General features: G+C 44.9%; 1 long non-coding RNA gene across 4 annotated transcripts in view; it reads left to right on the top strand.

Moving 5' to 3' along the window:
- Positions 1 to 13,386, top strand: part of LOC138293471 (uncharacterized) — a 305,721-nt gene that overhangs the window by 27,400 nt on the left and 264,935 nt on the right. For all 4 annotated transcript variants that reach the window (XR_011203016.1, XR_011203013.1, XR_011203015.1 and 1 more), the window contains one exon: positions 6,974 to 7,016. This is a non-coding gene — a long non-coding RNA (uncharacterized lncRNA). The remainder of the gene's footprint in view (positions 1 to 6,973; positions 7,017 to 13,386) is intronic.

Below are 13,386 nucleotides of genomic sequence, written 5' to 3'. Positions count from 1 at the left end.
TCAGAAAACTACTCAAGAGTTGGCTCTTTCCTTCGTAACCACCTTTTTCAAACAAATATGAACTGCATATGCCTATGTGGATAAATATTTTTTTCTGATTATATGTATATTTCTATTTATTTATAGTTTCTTTGGAAAATATGTATTGCTACTGTCATAACAATAAAATACACACACACTCTTTTAAACCTGTCTGACTAAGTATTTTTTACCCATGATTCTAATTATGTATTGTATGTGCATATGTGTGTGTATTCGTGTGTGTGTATAAATATAAATATATATATATATATATATATATATATATATGTGTAGGTATGTGTATATGTTGTTTCTGTGCGTGGCATGTTTGTGGATCATTGCATGGCTCCTGGTTTTTGGGTTGTTATACTAGATATCTATGAATTTCTGCTCTCATTTTTCATCACTCTTATGTCATGTCTCTATCAAACTATCCTCCATTCTCACTCTGACTCATCCCAAATCCCTTCAACCACTTTCATCTCCTAAATATCTCTGCCTAAGCTCTTCCCTCCACCTCCACATCTAACTCACCAAACCTCACTCTACCTCTGTGACCTCCCACACAACCCTACTAAATTCTCCTGCATTCATCTCACCCTGCTACTATGCTCTCCCTAACCCTTCCACATACTCTTCCCCCCTCCGCCCCCCTTTATTCATCCCAAGACTTTGGATTGAGTAAATGAAGGATATACTCCCAATTAACACTTCTGGATTTCTTTCCTCCTCCACCCCTCCATTACTCCCGTCAATCTAACTAACAAACTCTCATATCCGCGGCTCAAATTAACTCATAATAATACTAAAACTGTACTAATTATTAAATGATACTAATCCATCACTAATTCTTGTTGGGTTCCGGAGTAGCGTGCTACTCATCGAAAAGCGCTTTGACGCCTCGTCAGGGGTAGTAAGCGCTATATAAATACGATTACAATACAATACAATACATGGCTATGCCCCTGACTAGTGGCCACAACCCTGCTGTACAGCCATTTCCTACAGCACAGAGGGACCTGAAGTACTGCAGACCTGTCCCTTAGAACCTTACTTCCCATGGGGGCCATGATGTAAAATGACATCAGTCAGAGTCCCTGCCAATAGACAGCATACATACTACAGCACACTCACACATCCATCAAGGAGGCATATGATGGTTTCTGTACTCACCCCCTTGTGTCTGCTGTGCAGCCTTCAAGCGCTCATCCAGGTCTGGATACACCACCGCCAGAATCCAGTGCATTAGGGGGGTCAGGGCCCGAAAGGCATCCCTTCCTCGTTGGGAGGACTTCCCCAGCTGGGCCTCGCAGGTCTTCCTTGCCCAGCGCCACAGGACCTCCCTGGCGATGGCATGCCATAGTCCCCTCTTCTGATGGGCGCTGACCTATATGGGACACACAGAAAAAGTAACACAGAGATCATACAATGTCCATTAGATACAGCTGGCTATACAGCAGAACAGGACCTCACACACGCAGCATGTCATGAATCCCACGACTGTACAGTGTCAAACGTGCACACATGTTTACAGCCATCTACCACCATTACACACATCCATGCCCTCAAATCTACCTACTCACCTGTACCTCTGATCGACCATAAAGCTTGGTGTACAGGGGTAGGACCCCGTCCACGAGCTTGTCCAGTTCCTCGCTGGTGAAGGCCGGGGCCCTTTACTCTGCCACTCGTGCCATTTCCAGAACCAGAGTCAGAACACAACAGCAGTACTCAGTGGAGTACCTGCATACACATAATCCGGGAGTCAAGTGAAGTTGGGGTGACGAGATGGCGTACCCTCCGCGGCGGTGTGCATCGTCACAGCAGGCAGCGATCATGATATGCTAATATTCCCCATTGACAACCAGGTTAACCAATGAATGGTCGCACGGCGGTGACCACCACCTTACGCTATTACGACAACCGCTAGCGGTATGAGGTCACTTCCACTACAACATTTCTGGATTACAGGGGCAGACATTTTGGCCATCACTATGCAGTTATTAATTTCTCATTTGCCCCATGCAGGCCCTATTGTCCCCAACCCCAGTGGGCATGAACAAATGTACATTTACTTACCACAACAGTCCTGCTGTATCATTGAGAACATGTCACTCCAGTTTAACATCCTACTATGCACATGTTTCATCAACTTGTACGCCAGCAGTGCTGAATATTTAACATGTTGGGTAGATGTATGTGTGTTCCTCACATGTGTTTTCAGCTCCTCCTAGGTACAGACCCATGTGGCGAGGGAGAGCCCCATCGGTATACAGACCACTTGTTGATTTGGGGACCATGGTGGAGCATCACACCATTATCAATTACAGACTCAACCGTGCTACAATTCATGAACTTTGAGCATTACTGGATCCACCACTGAGACCTGCTAATCGGAATCAGCATGCCATCCCTACTGAAGTTCAAGTTCTCTCTGCACTCCATTTCCTGGCCAAGGGCTCATTTCAAGTGACAGTGGGCATGGGTGCAGGTTTTTCACAGCCAATGTTTTGCATTATAAGTCCAGATTCCTGAATGCATTTGTACGACACCTGCAGTCCTATGTGAGGTTTCCCCAAAGTGCTGACCTCCGCCTTTGCCAACATTCCCTATGTGATAGGTGCCATCGATGGAACCCGCATAGCTCTCATACCCCCAAGAGTAAGTGAACAGATGTACAGAAACAGGAAGAACTTTCACTCTATGAACATTCAAATGGTGTGTACAGCTGTCCAGTACATCTCCCATGTGAATGCCATGTTCCCTGGATCAGTCCATGATTCCTTTGTGCTGAGGAACAGCACTGTGCCACACATGATGGAACAACTACAAGGGGATAGAGGATGGATCATAGGTAAGTGTGTCTGCCACTTTTTGGCACATATCAGACAGTCAGGCTGTCTGCAACTGAGGGTTGTCAGTGACAGTCCTGTTTTGCCTTCTTTTGCAGGTGATTCTGGCTACCCCAACATGCGTTGGCTCCTGACACCAGTGAGGAATCCTAGGACAGATGCAGAGAGGAATTACAATGAGGCCCATGGGAGCACTAGGAGGGTGATAGAGAGCACAATAGGTCTCCTGAAGGCTAGATTGTGTTGCCTCCATATCTCTGGGGGATCCCTGGCCTATGAGCCTGAAAAGGTGTGTAGAATAGTGGTGACCTGCTGCAATGCTGCACAACATGGCTGTGAGGAAATCTATTCCCCTCTTGGAAGAGGAGGGGGCTGTATATCCAGACCAGCTTCCTCAGAGAGGGGTTGAAAGTGATGTTGATGATGAGGAGGGGGAAGATGTACACTCCAGGAACCAACTGATCCAACTGTACTTCCAGTAACTAAGTGGTACTATTTGATGTTGTTGCTGTCTGTGCAGCATTCTATTGGCATGCCTTATCCTCAATGGGGGTGTTGGGTCTATAGACATTGTCAATGTGACCAGGTTTGCATGGGAAATGTGACATCATGGACAACTTGTTTGACATTTCTGTTGGCACAACCCCATGTTATACTTGGGGTGTCATTCCTGCAATTAAGAAACAAATGAATGATTTCAATAACAATTGCATGCACACTTCCATTTGATTCAACATAATGACAAGGGACATTTACATTGGTGAACATGTGTTTTATTTGGTGTCAGGGATGCCATGGTGCTCTTTCCAGTGATGGGAGTGGGCTACTGGTGGATGTCCATATTGACTACATGGTATCCGTGATTGTTGGCAGTTGTAATATGTCCATCAGTTATTTACAGTTTTTGGGGTTGTTATTGCACAGTGTGGACGGTGGTTCAGTGGCACAATTGGAGGACAGTTCTTGTCAGAGTCACTTCTTAGAGGGGGCCTTGGTCTTGGCAGGTGTTCCAGTGCCATATCTGGGCCTGAGGCACTGTTTGGGTGCCTGGTGTTGGCCTGTACGGGTTGAGGTGCAGGTCTCCTGTGTGTCCTCAGATGGTGGCACAAGTCCAGTTGCTGCTGCTGCTGTTGTTAGCCAGGCTGTATTTTGCCTGTAGTAGGGGCTTCCTGGTCTGTGGGGGTCCCAGCCTGGGTTGGGACAAGGTGCAGCAGTGCACCTGCTATGGTAGCCATGGTGGTATTGTGCAGTTTCCACTGCTCCATGGTCTCTTCGTGTTGGGCTCTCTGCAGCCTTTGACTCTGCTCCCGGGTGGCTACAGTCTGGGCCAATCTGTGCTGGGTATGGTGGTATGCTCCCAGGACCTCAGAGATCACGTCCTGGGCTGCAGCATCCATCCTATGGTCTCCCCCTGGGCCACTGATGCCATCCCACTAGGCCTAGCCCCCTGTGCCCCCTGCACAGATCAGGTGGTACCACTTTTACTGGGGCCATTGTCTTCCTACCTGTTGGTAGGTGGTGACTGTGGCCTGTGTCCTTGTGTTCCACCAGTCTGTGGCCTGGATATACAGGTGTGGGTCCGGTTGCCATGGCCTGATGTTGGTGAGAGTGTGGTAGGGGTGTCAGTGGTGTCCTGGGTGGGGATGCTGGATGGTGACAGTCCTGGACTGTGTGAGTGGCCAGGGTATTCCTCACTGTCCAGGGCTCCCTCTCCAGTGTCCTGGATGGTGTCTCTGTCTCTATGTGGGGCACTGCCACTCCTTGTCCTGCCCGTCAGGGAGGCATGTGTGGTGGTGCCTGTTGGGGGGAATGGACATGTCTGTTACAATTGCATAATCAGTTGGGGTGCACAGGGCTGGGCTGTTTTGTGCAGGTTTTCCACTTTTGGGCCATGCAGGGTGCCTTTGTGAGGCTGCCATTGCATTTTGCTTAGGATGTGGAGGTGCATTGTGGGTGGTGTGGTGCCTTTGTGATTCCTTGCAGGGGTAGGTGGCAGTGCACAGGGGGAGGTATGTGGGCCTGTTGGTGGCATTGTGGGCATTCAGGGTGACTGGATGTTGTGAATGTGGCCTGAGTGGGGTAGTGCTCCTGGTGGATGTTGGAGGGGTGGGGTGGTGCACGCATTACAGGTGTGATGGATATGGGGTAATTGTAGACGACTTGCAGGATGGCCAGTACCTTTTCCTCCCAGTCAGTGTAGTCGGTGGTGTTGGTGGAGGTCCTCCCTCAGTCTTCTAGACTGCAATGTTGTGACGGGATGCCATGGACCTCACCTTCCCACGCAGGTCATTCCATCTCTTGCGGATGTTGTCCCTCGTGTGTGAATGGTGTCCCACTTCATTGACCTTGTTAACAATGGTGTGCCATAACTACATCTTCCTGGTGATGGATATGTGCTGGACCTGCACCCCGAATAACTGTGGCGCTACCTTCAGTATCTCATCCACCAGGGTCCTTAGCTCCCTTTCTGTGAAACGTGGGTGCTTGGGGGTTGCCATGGTGTGTTGTGAGTGGTGTGTTGTGTGGATCTGGGTGAAGGTGCTGTTGTGTGGTTGGGTGTGTGATTCGTGTGTTGTGGCGTTCAGTGTCTGCTTGTGGAGTTCTCAATCTCAGTTGTCCTATTGGCGATGCAAAGGATTGTGGGGTATGTCTGTGAGTTTTTTATAGTGTTGTGGATGTGTGTCAGGTGTGTGGGTTTCAAACTTGCCAATGTGTGTGAATCTTACTGTTGTGTTCCATTGCTGGCCGTGGCGGTCTGTACCACCAATGGTCATTCGACTTCCACTGACTGCCGCAGTGATTTGTGCATCATTATTTGGAGGACAGGGAGTTTGTGTGTTCAGCGGTGGCGGAGTGGGATGTTCTGCATTTTCGCCGACAAGGTCCTGGCGGTGACTGGTGGCTGGGAAATGCTTGGCTGATTCAGATTTTTGTATCTTTATATGACGGGTTTCTGTTCACCGCAAATGGCGGGTTTCTGTTCATTGTCGCCATGGCCCCCTTTGTCTTTTCCAGAAAGTAATAGTGATGCCATCAAGAATAACTATGTTTTACAGAAGATGGTGCAGACTACAGGAGGATAACAGTGTCCTACCTCAAATGCCAAGGGGGATCAGGCCAGAAGCTTTGGCTCCCAGGCATTTATGAAGGGCATGTGGATGGAAATTCAGAGTTGGGCTGCAACAGATGTTTAATTTCTAAGAGAACATGACAATGCATAAAAAAGAGACAAAGAGGATGGATGAAATACATCCAGTAGAGCATTAACCCTGACATGGCCAGTACTTCTGTCAAAAAGAGGTATGGAATCTATTAAGGATCACAACCAGTTTCCTCAATTTTGCTTAAGATTACTGCATCCCTCTGCTTTGCAGTTCCATGCCCAGGGACATTTGTGACCTCAGGATACGGTGTATATGTCACACTCTTATATACTACAAATGAAGATGTCTTTGATACCGAAACTCCTGATTTTGCCATCTCTGATTCATTAGAACAAATCTCCAACAGGGAAGAAAATGTCTCTGTAGGCTTTTAGGTTGAGTTTGTGGGCTTTTGCATACAGGTGATCTCTGAGCAATAACTTTTCAAGTTCATGCAAAAATAAAAGCCATTGACTTAATTTTTTTAAGTGATTTGAGCTAAGGGATACACCCAAAGTATCACCAATTCTCAGTTTGTACAGGACACATTTTATTAGCTATACTTTTAAAGGGAATGAGGGAGCCATAAATGCCTTTCATGGACTTTTTAAAGCAGCGCTTTAATACATAAACACACAGTTTCACTAGTATCACCAGTATTTTCATCAAGGGAACCAAGGGAGCATGATTCCGGCTGTTTAGTCTCTCCAGTCATTCCCCTTTCAGCGTAATGATAGCACTAATATAACGTTTCTTTGATGAACGTCTTGATTTGTAAGGGGTTATTACTTTGGCCAACGGTTGGAAGTTGGTGATTTACTGTTATGGGTCATTCCTGCTTCGTCTCAGAAAGTCATGCCACTTCTCAAAAATGATGTATTTTTATTGATGCATTGGTGATTTATTGGTAATATATTGGTGATAGGTGATTTGATAACATTTGCCACTTGCTTACAGGATCAGATTGTGCTGTGGTGCATGGGATAAGTTCTGGATTCAGGTAAGGAAGACATTCAATTCCTCTTTACTATTGGCAGATTTGGCCTATTTTGGAAAGGGTATATTTATTATAAGTGGCAGTTTAAGGCTCCTAGTCCTACTCTTCCTCATCACGGTGCATGGGGATTTTTATAAATTAAAAAGGGAAATGGAGGAAGCCATCCAACTATGGTATGGGGGAATATTTTGTTTCATAGCTCAGTTGGCAGAGCACCTGGTTTTCCTGTCTGTGAGGATGGGGATCTTCATATTCAAGTGACTATCTGGAGGAACAGTGGGACTTGGAGAAAAAATACATCAGTGTAATTCATGTAAGAATTATGTACTTCATTAGAAATGTTGATGTCACAGTATAGTGTGCGTGTGTATACATGTGTATGTGTGCCTTCACCAGGTGCTCTTTGTAACGATTTGCACCAATTTTTTGTTCAAATTATTTATTTCTCTTAGCAAAAATTACATTTTAGTGCATTAAACCCTCCATGTTGAATTCTGTGTCTATGGCCTAATTACGAGTCTGGTGGGCTTCAGACCACCAAACTTGCAGTGGCAGTTGGACCGCAGCTGCTTTGACGGTTTGACTGGCAAATTATGACTTTAGCGGTCAGACCACCAAAGGACCTCCATCCCCACCGGGAACATGGTTCCTAATGGCATGACAGCAGTTGGGACCGCATTGGGACCACCAAACTCATAATGGGCCCCTAAGTAATTCAGTTTAAAAAGCACAACTAAAGCTACAAATACAGTTCATTTCAAGCTTCTAATGTGATGAATATTAAAACACTGTTAATTTACATTTTTGTAACTAACCCTGGATGCTCACTATCAGTGAAGGTACTAATCAAAATGTCATCACAGAAAAAATATGTTACTTAAACTAAGTTAAAATGAGTTTTTAGGTCTCGTCTGTGACAGCGTGTGCAAACATATATTGTTACTTAAAAACTAAAACTAAAAATGGCTTTGGGCCCACCCATTCCTTACCATCATTTTCACTCTTATTCTCTTGGTTGTCATTGGTGAGTGCATGTGAAAGTGGGTTGTTTGCAGTTTATCTTCTTGTGTTTGTCTCTTCCCTGGAGCTTGTGCCAAGTACTGATTGCTATCTTTATTTGTGTTCTTCCACGCTGTTTGTCCTTGGATTGTGGTACTTTTTTAGTTTCTTGCAAAATGACCTGACTACAGGTTAGTGAGAACGTTGTAGCATGCAAATGACTTTATATTGCAAAGCTAATTTTGCAAAGCGTGTGAACAAGTAAGAAATCACTTTAGGATTTAAAGCAATTTTCATACTCCAATATTGTCAATGATGAATAAAACATCCTCTTAATTATAAAATAAGTAACCCACTAGCATGCATTTTAACTGTCTGTCTCTTTTACTAATTATGAAGCTATAAACATACTCTCTTCCTTTAAGACGGTTGCCAGGCAGTATGTGCTTTTAAGAATTCACATTTGCAGCTGTGTCACATGTACTGGTTTGTTGGTTACCTGTTTTATAATTTATAGAATATTTATTCATAATTAAATAAGCAGTGTTTTCAAAATGTTTGTTTCACCCTTACCTTGGTTTACCTCCACCCAGTCCTAAGCCCTAAAATCACCCTTACACCCTGAGAGAAAGTGAGTTACTGGTTGGGGAGATGGAACAAACCTGTCAGGCTGATGTCACAAGCAAATCCCAAATTAACCTCTGGAAGCTTGGCACAGAGCAGTCAAGTTTAACTTAGAGACAATGTGTAAAATATTTCTGGAGCACAACACAAGAAACATTCCCACCAAGCTAGGATAATAGAGCAAACTATAATAAATAACTTAAGACCAAAACAACAAAAATCCAATGAGTAGAACTGAAGATATTCAATTTTAAAGATTTAAGAGAAAATATCATCAAAAAGCACAAAGTGCCAACTGTGGCTATCTGGGGCCATATGACACATATGGTGCATTTTCCTTTTTTGCACCGGGTGCACCTTTTAAACGGTGCACCCAGCGCAAACAAGGAGAATGCACTGTATTATATTGAATGTGCTGCCCCCAGGGATCCCCTTTTCTCCTCTAGAGAGCTACCATCAGGGGGCGGACTGACAGTCCGCCACTTTTTAGATGACGCACTGTTAGTGCTCCTTCTGGCAGCTTCTTTGCCTCGCCACCTGTGTGTATAATATGGCACGGGTGCAGAGGTAAAGGGATTCCCTCACTGGCATGGGGAGATGCCCCCATGCAAACCAGGGAACACCCTCTGCTAAGAGAGCTGGTGCTGTATGTGCGCCAGCGCTATCAGGTTTACAGAAGGACGCACATGCCTGTTGCCCCCCCAACACCCCACAGGAAACTCCTAAAATACGGCCCCTGGTCCCGCCAGGCCAGGACAAACTCAGAAATTCAGGCTCACCACAATAGAGTGCAGGCCAGGTACAGGAAACAAGTTAGTCCTGCCGAACAAGAGTCCTGGTTGTGGTGTGTTGCAAAATCCTGAGCCAAGGATGCATTATGCAGCTGAGGCGATGTAAAGGCACTGGAGTGCAGAACCGGTTCTGGGGAGCTGTGAGGCTGTGATGTGGAGTCCTGCATTGTCTTCAAGGTTACCGTCGATGAGGGTCATGAGATGCAACGTCTTCTGTTGGGGCTGCATCGTACAGCGGCTCAGATGGAGAGTTTTGGGAGATGATGCATCATGTTGCGGTTCCGATGCAGATTTTTTGGGGCAATGCATTGTGCTGCATCGGTTCTGATTGGACCACAGATGGGCTGGCAGAGCACCTACAAGCCTACTTCCAAGGGTCAGGGAGTTGTGTGGAACCACTTGGGAGGGTAGGAATCACAACTGACTGAGCCCATGTGCTGGGTTCAAGGTTGTTGAAGCCTGTTCTGTCCCTGAAGCTCTGATCTTGAGGCCAATTAACTAGTTATTGGAGTTATTCTGGTGGTCCTGGGTTCAAGATGCAGGACCAGTTCTTCTCACTCAGGCAGGAGTGCCACAGGGCAGCACAACAGGGCAGCAGAGTGACAGAATATCTTGCAGGAAAGCAGCACAAAAGTATTTCTTCTGAGGCTTTCACAGGTTCAGATGTGTATTGAAGAGCTGAGTCTGAGGGTCATTATTTATACCTTGTGCCCAGTTTGAAGAAGAGGAAGGTTCTGGAGGTTTTCACTGCCTCTGAGGTGTCAGGGATCCCCTTTCTTCCTGCCCTGACCCAAGCGTGTCTGGTGACACAAAAGACTAGTGACAAACCCTTTGTGAGTGTGTTACACAAAGTACATAAAAAAAATGCACCATGTCACAGATCCCCAGTTTGTAATCTTAGGCTTTGCTTTGATAAACCATTATATTTACTTTTAGTGCATTATTAAAAAAAAAACAAAGCTAAGACAACAAGTCGAATCAACTGATTTGTTAACTGAGGATCTTGTATTTGAAATGAGCTGCTCAATGAAACAGTTTCATATGTAAAAAGCATTCTGGTGTCTGTGGCCGGAAGCACTTGCACATCCAACAGCACTCGTGAATGCCCACAATACGCGTGTCTCCAAAAAAATAGAACAAATTCTATTACACTCACATATTACACACACACACACACACACACACACACACACACAGAAACACATGCACACATGCACACACACATACAGATGCAACTTTGCACATGTCACAAAACTATGGGCCAGATGTATCATCACGGCCCTTTGCGATTCGGTAATAGCGATTTTTAAGAAATCGCTATTACCGACTCGCAAACTGCCATGTATCACATTTGCGATTCGGTAATAGCGATTTCTTTAAAATCGCAAATCCTATTACCGAATCGCAAATTGCGATACCGGCCCCATTCGCAGCTATGGGCCTGTTGGCCCATAGCTGCAAATATTTTGCATTTCCAAAATTGTGATTTCTGAACCAGAAATCGCAATTTTGGAAATGCAAATCCCCAGGGTGCTGGGGGCCTATGGCCCCCTCTGCTGCACCCCAAAAATGTTTTGGGGGACATGTAAGGTGCACACATGCCAAAAGGGCATGTGTGCTTTACATGTTCAATTTAAAAATGCATTTTTAATGCATTTTTACATTTGGCACCAGGTTACCACCTAGTTGCAATCCATGGTATTTTGCATGTGCAAAATGCCATTCTGCGAAAAATCGCAATTCGCGATTTTTTGCAGCATCACCCTGCGACCTGGAATTTGCAAATCGCAAATTGCGACTCGCAATTTCCAGGTCGCAACGCAAGAAATCGCAATTTTTGCAATTTCTTATTTGTGGTCTGCGAATGCCTTTCATGCATCGCAGACCACTGTTTTGTACTCGCAAACGGACGAATTTACGGATTCGCACCGTTTGCGAGTGCAAAACATTTTCATACATCTGGCCCTATATACTCAAACTATTTTCTCAGGTAATGTTAACTACAAATTCAAGAACACACTTTGATAACTCTGCCACTCAATATTACTGTAGTGCTTGCTGCTTGTACCATGTTTCGCTGCAGTGCTGTACCATAGGTCTGTTTATTATGAGCTGACCATTAAGGGCCTGATTCAGATAAATTTGGTCTAGATGTACACTGGTCACACAAATGGGTTACAGAGCTATTGGAGAATGTGTATTTGTGTGTGACCCTAGGTTTAGTGTCAGTGTTTGATTTCTGTGCATCTGATATGTTCTGTTGCATTCATGCCACCAGGTGTTGAAATGTCTAACAACTGCAATTAGGATGTTATTGCAGCACAGCTTAGCCAGATAGTGTATACTGTTTATTACCTTACATTCATGTGGCACATTAATACCTAGTGTTAAAGCATTAATGATTAGCCCACCAGGACATTGTAAATGTGCTTTAAAATACTAAGCTAGTTTGTCATGGTAAATTGTAACAACTAATTTTTATATCTAGTAGCCATATAGTGAATGTCCTCGTAGTCTGGAGCATTAATAAACAAAATGTAAGATGCAAATATTTCAGGGACAACTGTGCAGAGCTATAGAACAGGAACGAGTAAAAATGATTAGCAACAGTAAAGACAGATGATTTCCTAGCAGCTGCTCTTTAGTCAAATAGGATTGAAGACTGCTGTCAAGTTTAATGTCCTCACATGGCGATGATACAAAAGGAGCCTACTCAGTTAGGATAACCTCTTAGAGCCTGACTCACTAAGGGCCTGATTTAGATCTTGGTGGTATTATTGCCAATCTGCTGTGGCAGCAAACCCCAAAACACAGTCAAGTCGATGGTGTTCCGCCTACCCTATTTATAAGTATTGCGGCTGAGCCACCGACCTTCATAAAGGAGTACTCTTCCTAACCGTCAGGCTGCTGGGTTCCGACCAACCCTATTTATCTGTTATAGTCCTGCAGATGGTGTATTGGCAGTGGACTGGTGAAGGAGGAAGACCTTTGCGGGACCCAATGGACATCGGACAATGGCAGAGGCTATGGAATATAGGTAAGTCAAATGCACACACTGTAACATAGCCACACATGTCCCCCTGCACAACACACCAGACAACACACCACATACACATTATTATCCATTGCCATTCCAACACAACACAAGTCAATGCTGAAAACACACATTCCTATGCATCCATGACACAACACACACACACGTTTGACACTGCACCCACACACAACACAACCACAACAGCTGACACAACTACACACTCATCCACACAAACACTTACACTCAAGCACAACTACACACATCACAACAACCACACATCGCTTTCCTGAATGCTGCACACCGCAACACAAAACACAACCAAATATGCACAACAACATCAAACCCACATGCAAGTGGCACAACCTCATCACCAACTCTAACTCCCTCTACCTCAACCAGCCAATCCACTCATGCACATACTCGTATTTACTCACATACACAACTGAAGGCACTACATCAAGCACTACATCACAGGTACAGGTCCTCTTGCAAGTTGCACACATGGACATAGTCGATGGGTGTGAATGTAATGTGTTCCTGACATATGCATGTCACACTAATTAAAAAAAATTACCGTCATGTATGTGACTGCAATGGTCCTGTGCACATCTGCGGTGACCATACAACATACACAGCTAGGGCAGGCACACCACCAAGCCGGCAGATGGGTTTCTGATGGAAAACCAGTTACTACCAAGATCTAAATCAGACCCTAAGTTATTTATGTATCTGTGATAACCTGAGGTGAGCAAACATCTTGATTTACCTGTATAAATAAACACCGATTTTGACATTCATAATACAAGGATTTGCCATTGCAAAATAGTTTACTCATCCATGCTTATTTGTATGAGTAAATGTCATCCCAAGGTGGGAAGGCTCTGAGAAGTTTATGCTCATCCTCAAATCGATGTGTTTGTGAGCA

This window comes from Pleurodeles waltl, chromosome 4_2 (assembly GCF_031143425.1).
Source record: "Pleurodeles waltl isolate 20211129_DDA chromosome 4_2, aPleWal1.hap1.20221129, whole genome shotgun sequence".
Classification (NCBI taxonomy): Eukaryota; Metazoa; Chordata; class Amphibia; order Caudata; family Salamandridae; genus Pleurodeles; species Pleurodeles waltl.
This window is presented reverse-complemented; position numbering and strand designations above follow the sequence as displayed.